The sequence below is a fragment of the Scyliorhinus canicula genome, chromosome 1 (genome assembly GCF_902713615.1).
Source record: "Scyliorhinus canicula chromosome 1, sScyCan1.1, whole genome shotgun sequence".
In the NCBI taxonomy this organism is placed as follows: domain Eukaryota; kingdom Metazoa; phylum Chordata; class Chondrichthyes; order Carcharhiniformes; family Scyliorhinidae; genus Scyliorhinus; species Scyliorhinus canicula.
In genome coordinates, this window is record NC_052146.1 from 58,817,118 (window position 1) to 58,831,458 (window position 14,341).

Below are 14,341 nucleotides of genomic sequence, written 5' to 3' on the forward strand. Positions count from 1 at the left end.
CCTTGGGCAGGGATGGTGGATGGTAAGAAATCCTGAGCCATCGCTACTCTACCACTGACATTTCCATTTCCTGCACTGACCATACTGTGGCCTCTGATACAATCACAACTGATGTTACTACTATGACTATTACTACTATCATATCCATTGGTGAACAGCTGTATGTCAAATTTGAAATTCCTCAGCCAGTTGGCAGCCTCCTCATTAACCTGGCGTAGGGCAGTGAGACCATTACTGAAGCACAGGTCGGGGTACTTGTCGATTATATGCACCATGGTTTGTACTTTGCCACAGTTTCACAGAGGTGAGTCACAGTGTCCCCAATGGATGAGGTTGTTGCGACAGGGTCTTGACTCCAGTTCGAAACCTGTTCAGTTTGACCCATTTGCCACATTGGGGGGGGGGGATTGAAGCCTGAAATTTCCAACATGGGATCATCAACCAAGTGCTGATTCTGGGCTGTGTTGGTGTTGTTCCACAGGTCCTTCAACAGGTCCACAGCAGAACAACCTACCTCTGACAGGTTGCTCCAGATTGGCTGCCTTGAGATGAGGCATTTACTAGGTCAGTGGGTGAGTGACCTATGTCTTCTGCTAGTGGCTTCTGCTGTTAATATTCGGCAAGTTAGATCCCAGAGTAAAACCTGGCTTGATAGATCCAAACTTCTTTTTTTTAAGAAACCGTGGAGGAAAGTTGCTAAACAAATTCACAGCACATGCTGGGAACTTTTAACACACAAAAAATATTAAAACAAGCAAAATGAACTTTATTATACCAGATAAGAAGATTGGAAAACTCTCAATGCGAACACAAAATGATGATTGAAATATTCACTATTCCTTTACCCCAGCTATACCTCAACAAACACATACACTTATACTCTAATATTTTGGGTAAGAATGAGGTGCAAGTGAATTATCAGGCAAACTGTGGCCAGATACACCACCATCCAAAGTAAATGACAGATGCGGCCAAAGCAGATTCCATGGATTTCTCAACAACCCATCCAGACTTTGTCATATTGTGACGAACCAGTCTCACAGAATGTTTGTCTTTCTCATGAGGGTTTCCAACCTCCACAATTAAATAATTTTCCTTGGAATTCTCTTCAAATGTTGCTCCCACTGAGATGACTTCAACAAAAGCCCACCTCCAGTGTTTGAATGTCAGCTTCTGAGGCTCCTTTCAGATTTTAGGCCATGCCAACCAGACCACCGCTGCTCCAAAGGGATACCTTTGGCCCTGTGGCCCGCAGAACAGGGTCACCAACTTTAGGCTGCCCTCGTGGATCTTCTGGGCTTCTCTTGAGCCCACTTTGCTCCCTGCTCTCTCTTTAACTCAGAGCCTATTTCTCTGCTCCTCTCTTTTAACTTTACTCCTGGGACCTATTCTTGATATCTGTCTTTGTACATGTCTGGGACTTTTTTCTGGGACCTCTTCCTGTCTCCCTCCCATGTGTCTTGCTCCCTGGGATATTTTCTCTGGGTTGGCGGTCTGTTGCTAAGTCATCTGATCAGCTTTTTGCACCCTTTGACTTCCTCCAGGTGTGGAGGGCCTGTTCCCGGCCTGAAGAATGAAAAAAGCCCCACGAACAGCTCGTGTGTGGCCACTTTCTGTCTAGCGCATGTGCAGAGGCCCATTGGGGACTGGAGTTCCTGTTCTATAGCTGCCGATTTAAAATTAGGGTAAGTGTTTGCATTTTGCAACACCTCCTGCAGATCATGCTGAATAGTTCTGGATCAGGAACAGTCTTATGCCACAGACTCACACCCAGCACAAAGGTTGCTGTTGGTCTTCAGTCCATGTAAGACCCTGAAATGGTAAAGAGAGGAGATAATCATCTTGCTAATTCAGGAACTGGTGGTGAGCATTGGGTTTACTTCAAGGGTTTTAAATTGTGTTTTTCTTTGTTCATTTGTGGGATATGAGCATTGCTGTCAAGACCAGAATTTATCGCTTGGTTTACTACTTTATTATTTTTGTTCTTTTAGTTTATTGTGGTTGTTTGGATATTTTGTGTATTTATTGGTATAAAATGCCAAAGGTTTAATAAAATTATTTTAAAATAAATAAATAATTTATCACCAATCCCAAATCGCTGTTGGTAATGCTGATCTACCTTCCCAAACCACTGAAGCCCACCTGATATGGTGCTGGTTTAGCACAATGGGCTAAACAGCTGGCTTCTAATGCAAAACAAGGCAGCAGCTCAGGTTCAATTCCCGTATCGGCCTCCCCGAACAGGCACCGGAAGGTGGCGACCAGGGGCTTTTCAGAGTAACTTCATTGCGCCTACTTGTGTCATGAAGCAATTAATATTAATTATTATATGGGTACACCCACAGCGCTTTTAGGAAGGCAGCACAGATTTTGACCAAGTGTCAGTAAGGGGATGGCGATGTAGTTCCAAGTCAGGATGATGAGTGGCTTGGAGGTGAGTCTGCAGGTGGTAGTATTCCTGGTAAAGGTCACACGTTTGAAAGTGGGGTGGAAAGTGCCTGGTGAGTTGTTATCCAAAATAGCATTTGGACATGCTGGACACAGCCTCAAAGCAAAAACATAGAATTGGTGATAAGTCCATCTGAGCAAAATTATCATAATTTGAGAATAATTCAGGCACCATGAAAAAAAGAGGCGATGTAATTCTCAGGTTTAGAAAATAAACTATTTTCTTTCCAGTCTGTAAAATCCAAATCTGGAACGGTAAAATAATGAATGTTGTATATTTCTTCATTGGCGGCACTCATGGATTTATGTGATCTGAGCCAGGTGATTTTATCAGTGTTACTTCCTGATTGCAAAAGAAACCTAGCACTGCCAGGTTATTACATAATCATCTGTCCCATTACATTTACTATCCATGCTTTCTTATCCTTTCTTATTTCATGGGATGTAAGCCAGCATTTGTTGCCATCCCTAATCAACCCTTTGAACAGAGACACTTACATAGCTGTGGATCCGGAGTCACATGTAGTCCAGACCATAGCAAATGTTCTTTGCTAAAGGGAGACAGCAGTGAACCAGATGGGCTTTTACAACCCTCAACAGTAGTTTCATGGCCTGAGGTGCAGCTAGCTTTTCAATTCCAGTTTTTTTGTTAATTGAACTTAAATTCCACCAGCTTCAGTAGGGAGATTTGAACCAATGTTCCCGGAACATTATCTTGGGTCTATGGATTACTAGTCCAGTCACATTACCGCTATGCCACTGTCCTCCCCCATAGAAAAACCTCAGGGCCAGGCTCAGAGCATACAAAAGGACTACTATTCTTAGTTAGGAAGGCTGGCTGTGATGACAAAATCAGTTAACTTCTGTTTTGCATATATGGGATAGTCGCAGTTGTTTTTAGTGTAACGTTTTGTGTTTCCATCCAGGAAAATGACCAATCTGCTGCTTTGCAATAACTCTCATAACACCTCAGACTACCGGGGGAAGGAAAGTGCAATGTGATCAGCCACAGTCATTGATTGATAAAGCTCAGATGGAATTGCTGTTGACTGCAGTAACTTTGTGTAACTGCATACGAAATGGAAAGAGCTGGACCAGTACCTCAAAATAACTTTAATTACATTTTGAGGGAGTACGGCTTTAAACACCAGGTAGAAACTAAAGTAGAATATTCACATCACAGAGATTGCATTTTCCAGGGGCACAGCTCTCCTATTCCCTGCCTCCTTTTTATTTCAAAGAGAACGCAATGATAGTAGATGAAATAAAATCCCTTCTACCTGGTTATATAAGCTTCCTTCCACTGTAGGTTTCATCTAATTCTACAAAAAGCCAATATTACTCAGAAGAGGGATGATTCGCCTGACAGTATCTTTGACAAGTTATAAAGTTATGAAGTGGAAGAAAGCATAGGACTAACTCTTAAACTCTGTGTTCCCTGCAAAGGTTATACTCAGATGAAGAGTTGCAAGTGAATTTTACATGACAGTAACGTTAATTAAGGGCTTCAAATCGAGCTATCTCAAGAACCATTTGAGTTTTATTCTGCATACATTTTGCAAACTTCATGGTATATAAACATTAGGTTTATTGAAGTGTTGCCGCCTATCTATATGGTTCACTAATCTCGTTCAAGGAAGGATATCTACCATCTTCTTTGTCACCTACATGTCACTTCAGACCCAGAGCCGTAGTGGGATTATGAACTCATCGTCTGAATTTTCCCGGCCTAGTGATCACGCATATCTCCTCTCATTCATCTTGCCTGAATCAGCTGGGATGTGATGGCCACAGCCGCAGCCACAAGCGCTCCTTTGGACAGTTTCCGCCCCCAAATTGATGGACTGACACCGAACACCCCCATGACAAAGCCCTGTCTGTGGTAACATGGTAAAAGTCACTTTAACTCCCACTGACTGCGGCAGCCACAGGCTGCACAGCTGAAGGCTAGTGCTGATGGGGAATTGGCAATTCTAGTAATGCGAGCATTTCTCAGTGGATTTTAACCCCTCCCTCTCCCCCCATCCCCACTCCCTGCACCTGGGAACTGCAGAGAGAGGAGAGAGTGTGAGTTGGCTTGGATGCTGGTAACTTTGTTATATTGCTGGCTGATAATGTTTAATATCTGAAGGCCATATGTTTGTTAGCTGCAGCCCCTTTTGTCTGTGGTCTAGTATTCAGAAAGATGTGTTCACCCAGTCTTCTGCCATTCCCTGTGGCTGGGAGCTGCAGGAATGAGAGAGTGTGGGTTGGCTCAGATGCTGATAACTTTGCTATACTGGTGCCTGTTTCGTGTTTGGAGGCCGCATGTTTGTCAGCCGCAGCCTCTTTTGTCTGTGATGCGAGTCTGGAAAAGGGAGCACTATCTTTCCAACATGCCCTGCATCAGAGTGGCTTTCTGGCTCATCTGCTGCTGTGAACTGTGGGAGAAGGAAGGAAAGGCGGGCTGATTCGAATGCTGCTACCTTCTTTGTACTGTTGCTTGGTTCCGGTTTAATGGGTATTTGTTTTCTTTGTGAAGCGACACTATTGTGGTTTTGCATTTGTACTGATATTTTATTGTGCATAGGTGTCTGTGTATATTGCACGGTGCCATTTCCTTGTTGATTCATGGTTATTATGATATGTGGGCTGTTAATAAACAAAATATTCCAAGTGGATTCCTGTGGGTAGGTGTGCCATGAAGCAGGCAGTTATTACAGCCTAGCATCGCCATCAGACTGTGAGGCCTGGACACTCTGCCTGAATTCCGGAGGCATCAACACCACAGAAGCAGCAAGCAACATTCTAACAGCCAAGAGCTGGGCCACACCACTGGGTACATCTCCGCAACCAGAGTGGGTGTTTGGACCGGGGAGGGAACCAGTGCTTGGTCCCGGTAACGTTACCAGCGGGTGTCTGGGGTACAGTGTCTGGAATGCGGTGCCAAGGGGCCACTGCCACGGCTGGGGGCGGTGTGTTCAGGGTGTGTTGGATGGCACCAGGAGGGATGGCAGGGATTTGAGGATGGGGGAGGCCTGTGGGACCTGTGAGTCCGGGGTGGAATCTATAGCTGATTCTTCGTCTCTCATCCTCTCCAATACCTTACAGATATCACATTTTGGATGATATTGTGGACCCCGCAGAAGCTGCCCTCATGGTAGTGGCATTGGCAGTGCTGGTGGGCAGACGCCGGAGAAGGCGACAGCAGCAGCGTCAACAGAGGCCCGAGGCCGTGGCTCATGTGCAGGCCCCCACCCCACAGAGTGAGGACTCGGCTGCTTATTAGGCCAGGGAGGGACCCAGAGGGGAAGGCCAGACAGATGTCGGACATCATGTGCCTCAACAAGGAGACAGTGCGACGCCTGTGCCATGTCCTTGCGGATTTGGCATCACATGGAGGAGGGGGCTACCTGCTCCCGGTGGCCATCACGGTCACCGCAGACCTGAACTTCTCGGGATCATTCCAGGGCTTGAGTGGGGACTTGTGTGGCATTTCCCAACCAACAGTCCACAAGTGGATCTGTGAAGTGACGGACAGCCGACTACGTAAACTGTAACATGGACCAAGCCGAACAAGATGCGTGGGCAGCAGGATTCTGCGCTCTTGCCTGGATGCCCCAGGCCCGGGGGTAATAAATGGCATGCCTGTCACTTTGTGCACACCGGGAGGTCCGGGTCCACCCTTCATTAGGAGGAATGGGTTCCACTCCCGGAACGTTCAGCTTGTATGTGACGACCACCTTTAAAGATCTTGGATGGATGCATACTTCCCAGAGAGTGTGAACGACAGCTACATCCTGGAGCAGTCGGAGATCTCCGGCATTTTCGAAGGATACACCACGGTGACTGGTTGGCTATTGGGGGACGCGGGGTCAGCGTTTAGGTCTTGGCTAATGATGCCAGTACGGAAGGTGGAGACCGATGAGGAGACCTGGTATAACGAGGCTGTCATAGAGTGGTGCAGCGGACTGCTGAAAATGCGGTTCCGATGCCTCGACTGCTCTGGTGGTGCATTGAAGTACACCCCCCGGAAGTAGTGGTCTGCTGTGCCCTCCACAACCTGGCACAGCTGTGGGGCAACGTTCTAGAGGTGGAAGAGGAGGAACATGTGTCCACCTCCAAGAGCAGCTTGGCGGCACAATGGTCAGCACTGCTGCCTCACAGCTCCAGGGTCCTGGGTTCCGGCATCAGGTGACTGTGTAGTTTGCATTTTCTCCCCGTGTCTGCGTGGATTTCCTCCGGGTGCTCCAGTTTCTTCCCACAATCCAAAGACGTGCAGGCTAGGTGGATTGGACATGTTAAATTGCCCCTTGGTATCCAAAAGGTTAGGTGGGTTAACTAGTTTATGGGAATAGAGTGGAGATGTGGTCTTAAGTAGGGTTCTCTTTCCAAGAGCCAGTGCAGACTCGATGGGCCAAATAGCTCCGGGTCGGCATCCAGGGGCTCCCTCCTCCCGATCGTGTCCGTAAGACCCTCGTGGTCATCTCTGAATGGAGAGCCAACTATATTGTGCTCCAGATGCCCCTGCATCATCTGGCTCTGTGAGCCCGAGTGGCTCCTCAATGTCCGCACCATGATGTCCTCCGTGATGCCCCTCTGTGAGCGGGCCATGCTCTGCAGTGCCTCGTCAATGTCCACCTGCATCTGAGACACAGTCCTTAGCAACCTGGACATGCTCTGGAATGCCTCAGCAATGCCCACCTGAGACTGGGACATGCTCTGGAATGCCTCAGCAATGCCCACCTGAGACTGGGACATGCTCCGCAGTGCCCTGGCAATGCCCACCTGAGATAGGGACATGCTCTGCAGCGCCCTGGAAAGGTCCACCTCCATCGAGGACATATTCCCCAATGGCAGGGACATGCTGTCGAGGCCCGCAGCAATGGCCGTCACTGACTGAGTAATGCTTTGGACACCACCACTCATGTTGCTGATGTTGTGCTCCAGGCTCTCCACTGCGGTTGCCACAGCAGCGGTCTTGGCCTCAGTGCCGCACATTGCCGACACAATCTCCTGTGCTCTTAGCCTCTAGAATTCTCCAATTGGCTATGAACCTGCTGGAGTGTCACTGACATCCCCTTTGAATCTCATTACCCCACCTATCGACTGCATCAGCTCTGGGATAGCCTGACCCAGAGGCTCAGCATCTGACTGGGACCCAGCTGAGTCCTGAGATCCAGCAGCTCTCCGACTGCTGTCTACCCTGAACATTCCTGCCTCACCTGATGTGCATCTGCAACTGTGAAGTGTTCACCAGAATGAAATGAATGAAAATGAAAATGGCTTATTGTCACAAGTAGGCTTCAAATGAAGTTACTGTGAAAAGCCCCTAGTTGCCACATCCCTGCACCTGTTCGTGGAGGCTGGTACGGGAATTGAACCATGCTGCTGGCCTGCCTTGGTCTGCTTTCAAAGCCGGCAATTTAGCCCTGTGTTAAACCAGCCCCTGTGCCGCAGAAGCCTGTCCACTACTTTCGCCCACTGAGGTGTGTGTTCCTGCATTGGTGGAGGGCGGGGATGACAGCCGTCATGCATCTATGGTGGCATCCTTGGCACTCTCCTCCCCATTGTTCTCTTGGGAGGAGTGGAGGGAGGGAACCCCGATTGGGCCTGCACTACCAGCTGGAGATTCTGTGAAAGAAAGAACATGTGGTCAGTGAAAGGGAAGGATCTTCCTCCTGGCATGAAAAACTCACCTGTGACAGGACATCTGGTTGGAGCCAGTATATACTCACCTCTGTGGCATAGGGTAAGCTCGACGTCGGTGACCGACCTGTCCTTAGGTAATCTCCCAGTATCCGTTCCTCAGAGGGGATGAGGCCCTGAGACCCGGCAACTCACCGCCCATCTGCGACCTTTCCTGTGGGGACACAGAGCGGGGGCAACATGAGGTGAACGCTGCATGCTTCGGGAGTGGGCGGGGGGTGTGGGGGGGGGGGGGGGGAGTATGGTGGGGGATAGGTGTGGGCAGCAGGACTGCCGAGTATGAGTGGGGTGTGCTAGTGGGTGCCAGGGTGTGCTGGGGCATGGATGTGAAATTGTGCTGGGGGGCGGTGGTGATGCCAGACGCACAGTCGCCATGGGGATGGGGGGGGGGGGAATACCTGGCACAGAGTTTCTGAGGAGGGGGAGGGGTGGCAGGCAGGACTGGTGCCAGGGTCCCGATGCCAACTCACCAGAGTGGCCCGCTGGAGGTCATTGAACTTCTTGTGGCACTGGGTGGCAATCCTCCTGGTCGCACCTCCTGATCTAACCTCCAAGGTGGCACTGGCTGCCCTGTGTCTGACCCTCTGACACCTTTGGGGGAACAGGGTATCCCTCAAGGACTCCACTGCATCCATTACCAGGTCGGTATCCCCAAATCGTGGCGTTGGTCTGCGCGGTGGCATGGCTGCGTGCTGCCTGGGGTTTGCTCTGCGAGATCGGTCTAAATGCTGCTCCCCCTCGTTAGCAGGGAGCTGCCAGGTACAGGCCCAGTGAATCAACTGGCGGGACAGTCATTTGCAGAGGAAAGCTCGCGGGGCATCATTAAGTGGCCTAATTAACATAAAATACCGACGATGGCCTCGCCAGATTAGCTGTAGGGAAACACCCGGCGATACTGTCTTCAGGTGATGTCCGTGAGGACTGGAGAATAGCCAATGTTGTTCCTTTGTTTAAGAAGGGTAGCAAGAATAATCCAGGGAACTACACTCCGGTGAGCCTTACGTCAGTGGTAGGGAAATTACTGGAGAGAATTCTTTGAGACAGGAAGATAGATGGGTGACGGTGAGAAGGGTTGGAAGGAAGTAGTCAGTACAGGGATCCCCTGTGGTCGTTACCCTTAGTAACAGGTATACCGCTTTGGATACTAGTTGGGGGGGGGGACGACTTACAAGGGGTAAGCCATGGAGTACAGGTCTCTGGCACAGAGTCTGTCCCTGTGGCTCAGAAGGGAAGGGGGGAGAGGAGTAGAGCATTAGTCATTGGAGACTCCTTAGTTAGGGGAATAGATTGGAGATTCTGTGGGAACGAGAGAGACTCGCGGTTGGTATGTTGCCTCCCAGGTGCCAGGGTCCGTGATGTCTCGGATCGTGTTTTCGGGATCCGCAAGGGGGAGGGGGAGTGGGAGCAGTCCCAAGTCGTGGCCCACATAGGCACCAACGAAATAGGTAGGAAAAGGGATAGGGATGTAAGGCAGGAATCCAGGGAGCTAGGGTGGAAACTTACAGCTGCAACAAACAGAGGTATTATCTCTGGGTTGTTACCCGTGCCACGTGCTAGCGAGTCGAGGAATAGGGAGAGAGAGCAGTTGAACACGTGGTTACAGGGATGGATGGTGCAGGAGGGATGAGGACTCGTCTACTGAGGTAGTAAAGGCTGAGGTTAGAAACAGGAAAGGAGAGGGCACATTGTTGGGAGTTTTCTATAGGCCTCCGAAAAGTTCCAGAGATGTAAGGGAAAGGATTGCAAAGATGATTCTGGATAGGAGCGAAAGTAACAGGGTAGTTGTTATGGAAGACTTTAACTTTCCAAATATTGGCTGCAAACGCTATAGATCGAGTACTTTAGATGGGTCCTTTTTTGTCCTATGTGTGCAGGAGGGTTTCCTGACACAGTATGTAGATAGGCCACCAAGAGGCGAGGCCGTATTAGATTTGGTACTGGGTAATGAACCAGGACAGATGCTAGATTTGGAGGTAGGTGAGCACTTTGGTGATTGTGACCACAATTCGGTTATGTTTACTTTAGCGATGGAAAGGGATAGGTATATACCGTAGGGCAAGAGTTATAGATTGGGGAAAGGCAATTATGATGCGATGAGGCAAGACTTAGGATGCCTAGGATGGGGAAGGAAACTGCAGGGGATGGGCACAATTGAAATGTGGAGCTCGTTCAAGGAACAGCTACGGCGTGTCCTCGATAAGTATGTACCTGTCAGGCAGGGAGGAAGTGGTCGAGCGAGGGAACCGTAGTTTACTAAAGTAGTTGAATCACTTGTCAAGAGGAAGAAGGAGGGTTATGCAAAGATGAGATGTGAAGGTTCAGTTAGGGCGCTCGAGAGTTACAAGTTAGCTAGGAAGGACCGAAAGAGAGCTAAGAAGAGCCGGGGGGGGGGGGGGGGGGGGGGGCATGAGAAGTCTTTGGCAGGTAGGATCAAGGATAACTCTAAAGATGTCTATAGGTATGTCAGGAATAAAAGAATGACTAGGGTAAGAGTAGGGCCAGTCAAGGACAGTAGTGGGAAGTTGTGTGTGGAGTCCGAGGAGATAGGAGAGGTGCTAAATGAATATTTTTCATCAGTATTTACACAGGAAAAAGACAATGTTGTCGAGGAGAATACTAAGATACAGGCTACTAGACTAGAAGGGCTTGAGGTTCATAAGGAGGAGGTGTTAGCAATACTGGAACGTGTTAAAATAGATAAGTCCCCTGGGCCAGATGGGATTTATCCTAGGATTCTCTGGGAAGCTAGGGAGGAGATTGCTGAGCCTTTGGCTTTGATCTTTATGTCATCATTGTCTACATGAATAGTGCCAGAAGACTGGAGGATAGCAAATGTTATCCCCTTGTTTATGAAGAGGAGTAGAGACAACCCCGGTAACTATAGACCAGTGAGCCTTACTTCTGTTGTGGGCAAAGGCTTGGAAAGGTTTATAAGAGATAGGATTTATAATCATCTAGAAAATAATAATTTGATTAGGGATAGTCAACACGGTTTTGTGAAGGGTAGGTCGTGCCTCACAAACCTTATTTAGTTCTTTGAGAAGGTGACCAAACAGGTGGACGAGGGTAAAGCAGATGATGTGGTGTATATGGATTTCAGTAAAGCATTTGATAAGGTTCCCCATGGTAGGCTATTGCAGAAAATACGGAGGCATGGGATTCAGGGTGATTTAGCAGTTTGGATCAGATATTGGCTCACTGTAAGAAGATGAGGATGGTGGTTGATGGAGTTCAGTTACTAGTGGTGTACCACAAGGATCTGTTTTGGGGCCACTGCTGTTTGCCATTTTTATAAATGACCTGGAGGAGTGCGTAGAAGAATGGATGAGTAAATTTGCAGATGACACTAAAGTCGGTGGAGTTGTGGACAGTGCGGAAGGTTGTTGCAGGTTACAGAGGGACATAGATAAGCTGCAGAGCTGGGCTAAGAGGTGGCAAATGGAGTTTAATGCAGAAAAGTGTGAGGTGATTCATTTTGGAAGGAGTAACAGGAAGACAGAGTACAGGGCTCATGGTAAGATTCGTGGTAGTGTGGATGAGCAGAAAGATATCGGTGTCCATGTACATAGATCCCTGAAAGTTGCCACCTAGGTTGATATGGTTGTTAAGAAGGTGTACGGTGTGTTAGCTTTTATTGGTAGAGGGATTGAGTTTCGGAGCCATGAGGTCATGTTGCAGCTGTACAAAACTCTGGTGCGGCCGCATTTGGAGTATTGCGTGCAGTTCTGGTCGCCGCATGATAGGAAGGATGTGGAAGCATTGGAAAGGGTGCAGAGGAGATTTACCAGGATGTTGCTTGGTATGGAGGGAAGCTCTTATGAGGAAAGGCTGAGGGACTTGAGGCTGTTTTCGTTAGAGAGAAGAAGGTTAAGAGGTGACTTAATTGAGGTATACAAGATGATCAGAGGATTAGATAGGGTGGACAGTGAGAGCCTTTTTCCTCAGATGGTGATGGCTAGCACAAGGGGATATAGCTTTAAATTGAGGGGAGATAGATATAGGACAGATGTCAGAGGTAGGTTCTTTACTCAGAGAGTAGTAAGGGGGTGGAATGCCCTACCTGCAACAGTAGTGGACTCACCAACATTAAGGGCATTTAAATGGTCATTGGATAAACATATGGATGATAGGGGAACAGTGTAGATGGGTTTTAGAGTGGTTTCACAGGTCGGCGCAACATCGAGGGCCGAAGGTCCTGTACTGCGCTGTAATGCTCTATGTTCTATGTTTTATGTACTCCCATTTGGAAGCAAGTGGACGTATTAGCGAGAGGCAGCACGGTTTTGTGAAGGGGAGGTTGTGTCTCACTAACTTGATTGAGTTTTTCGAGGAGATCACAAAGATGGTTGACGCAGGTAGGGCAGTGGATGTTGTCTAATTGGACTTCAGTAAGGGCTTTGACAAGGTCCCTCATTGCAGACTGGTACAGAAGGTGAAGTCACACGGGATCAGGGGTGAACTGACAAGACGGATACAGATTGGCTAGGTCATAGAAGGCAGAGAGTCGCTAATGGAAGGGTGCTTTTCTGATTGGAGGGCTGTGACTAGTGGTATTCCACAGGGATCAGTGCTGGGACCTTTGCTGTTCATAGTATATATAAATGATTCGGAGGAAAATGTAACTGGTCTGATTCGTAAGTTTGTGGACAACACAAAGATAGGTGGAATTGCGGATAGCGATGAGGACTGTCAGAGGATACAGCAGGATTTAAATTGTTTGGAGACTTGGGTGGAGAGATGGCAGATGGAGTTTAATCTGGGCACTTGTGAGGTAATGCATTTTGGAAGGTCTAATACAGTAGGGAATATACAGTGAATGGAATGGACAGTGAGAGTCAGAGAGATCTAGGTGTGCAGGTCCACAGGTCACTGAAAGGAGCAAAACAGGTGGAGAAGGTAGTCAAGAAGGCATACGGCATGCTTGCCTTCATTGACCGGGGCATTGAGTATAGAAATTGGCATGTCATGTTGCAGAAGGATGTGGAGGCTTTAGAGAGGGTGCAGAAGAGATTTACCTGGTAGAGAAGGCATTAGCTATGAGAAGAGGTTGAATAAACTCGGTTTGTTCTCACTGGAACAATGGAGGTTGAGGGGTGACTTGATAGAGGACTACAAAATTATGAGGGGCATAGAAAGAGTAGATAGTCAGAGATTTTTCCCAGGGTAGAGGGGTCAATTACTAGGGGGCATAGGTTTAAGGTGTGAGAGGCAAGGCTTAGAGGAGATTTACGAGGCAACTTTTTTACATAGAGGGTAGTGGATGCCTGGAATTCGCTGCCGGAGGAGGTGATGGAAGCAGGGATGATAGTGACGTTTCAGGGGCATCTTGACAAATAAATGAATAGGATGGGAATAGAGGGATATGGACCGCGTAAGTGGAGAAGATTTTAGTTTAGATGGGCAGCATAGTCGGCGCAGGCTTGGAGGGCCGAAGGGCCTGTTCCTGTGCTGTACTTTTCTTTGTCCTTTGATACCTGCTCGCTACCACACTTAGCACGTATTTGGTTAGATCGCGTCCGAGGTCATTGATGGGATCACGGCCCAGCGGGTACAATATAGCCCTGTGGCTGCTGGCCCGGCCTACTCTTTTCTGTTTTTGCTCCCTGCTCCTAAACCACTGGTGCACAACTGGGAAAATTCAGCCTCGTGTTCCAAGGTTCAGGATTACTAGGCCAGGAACATCACCAAATTGATGCAATTCATTCTTGTGGCCTCTAGTTAGTGCCTGCTGTCTCCATTTTTTTGGCCATCTTGCATTGCAAGAGAGAGGTATGTGTGTCAGTGAGTGCCATTGCCACCTATTTGATGAGGCTGTCATGGTTGAATAGCCTAGCAGTGTGTATAAGCTGTGAGATGTGGGTGTGAAGAATAAAACAGTGTGCGAGATGAAGCATGTAAATGTTAGGGATCAGACTTGATTGATAGAGTTTGTTGATAGGTAAGTGATGGGGGTGTGGAAAGGTAAGGAGAGTTGAGCATTTGATAGGATGTGGTATTTGGGATATGGTATAGTATTCACTGACCTTTATGAGATATTAATCTTCTGGCACAATATTCAGGTCATGCAAGCTGTATTATTGACTTGTGTTATGGCTATCTGCGCACACAGCTTTCTCATTGTGTGTCTGGAGGGCATCTTGACCCTCTGAAAATACAAAACAGCTTTTCTTCATTCCACCTTTTTCACCAAGATCTCCAGTGCAGC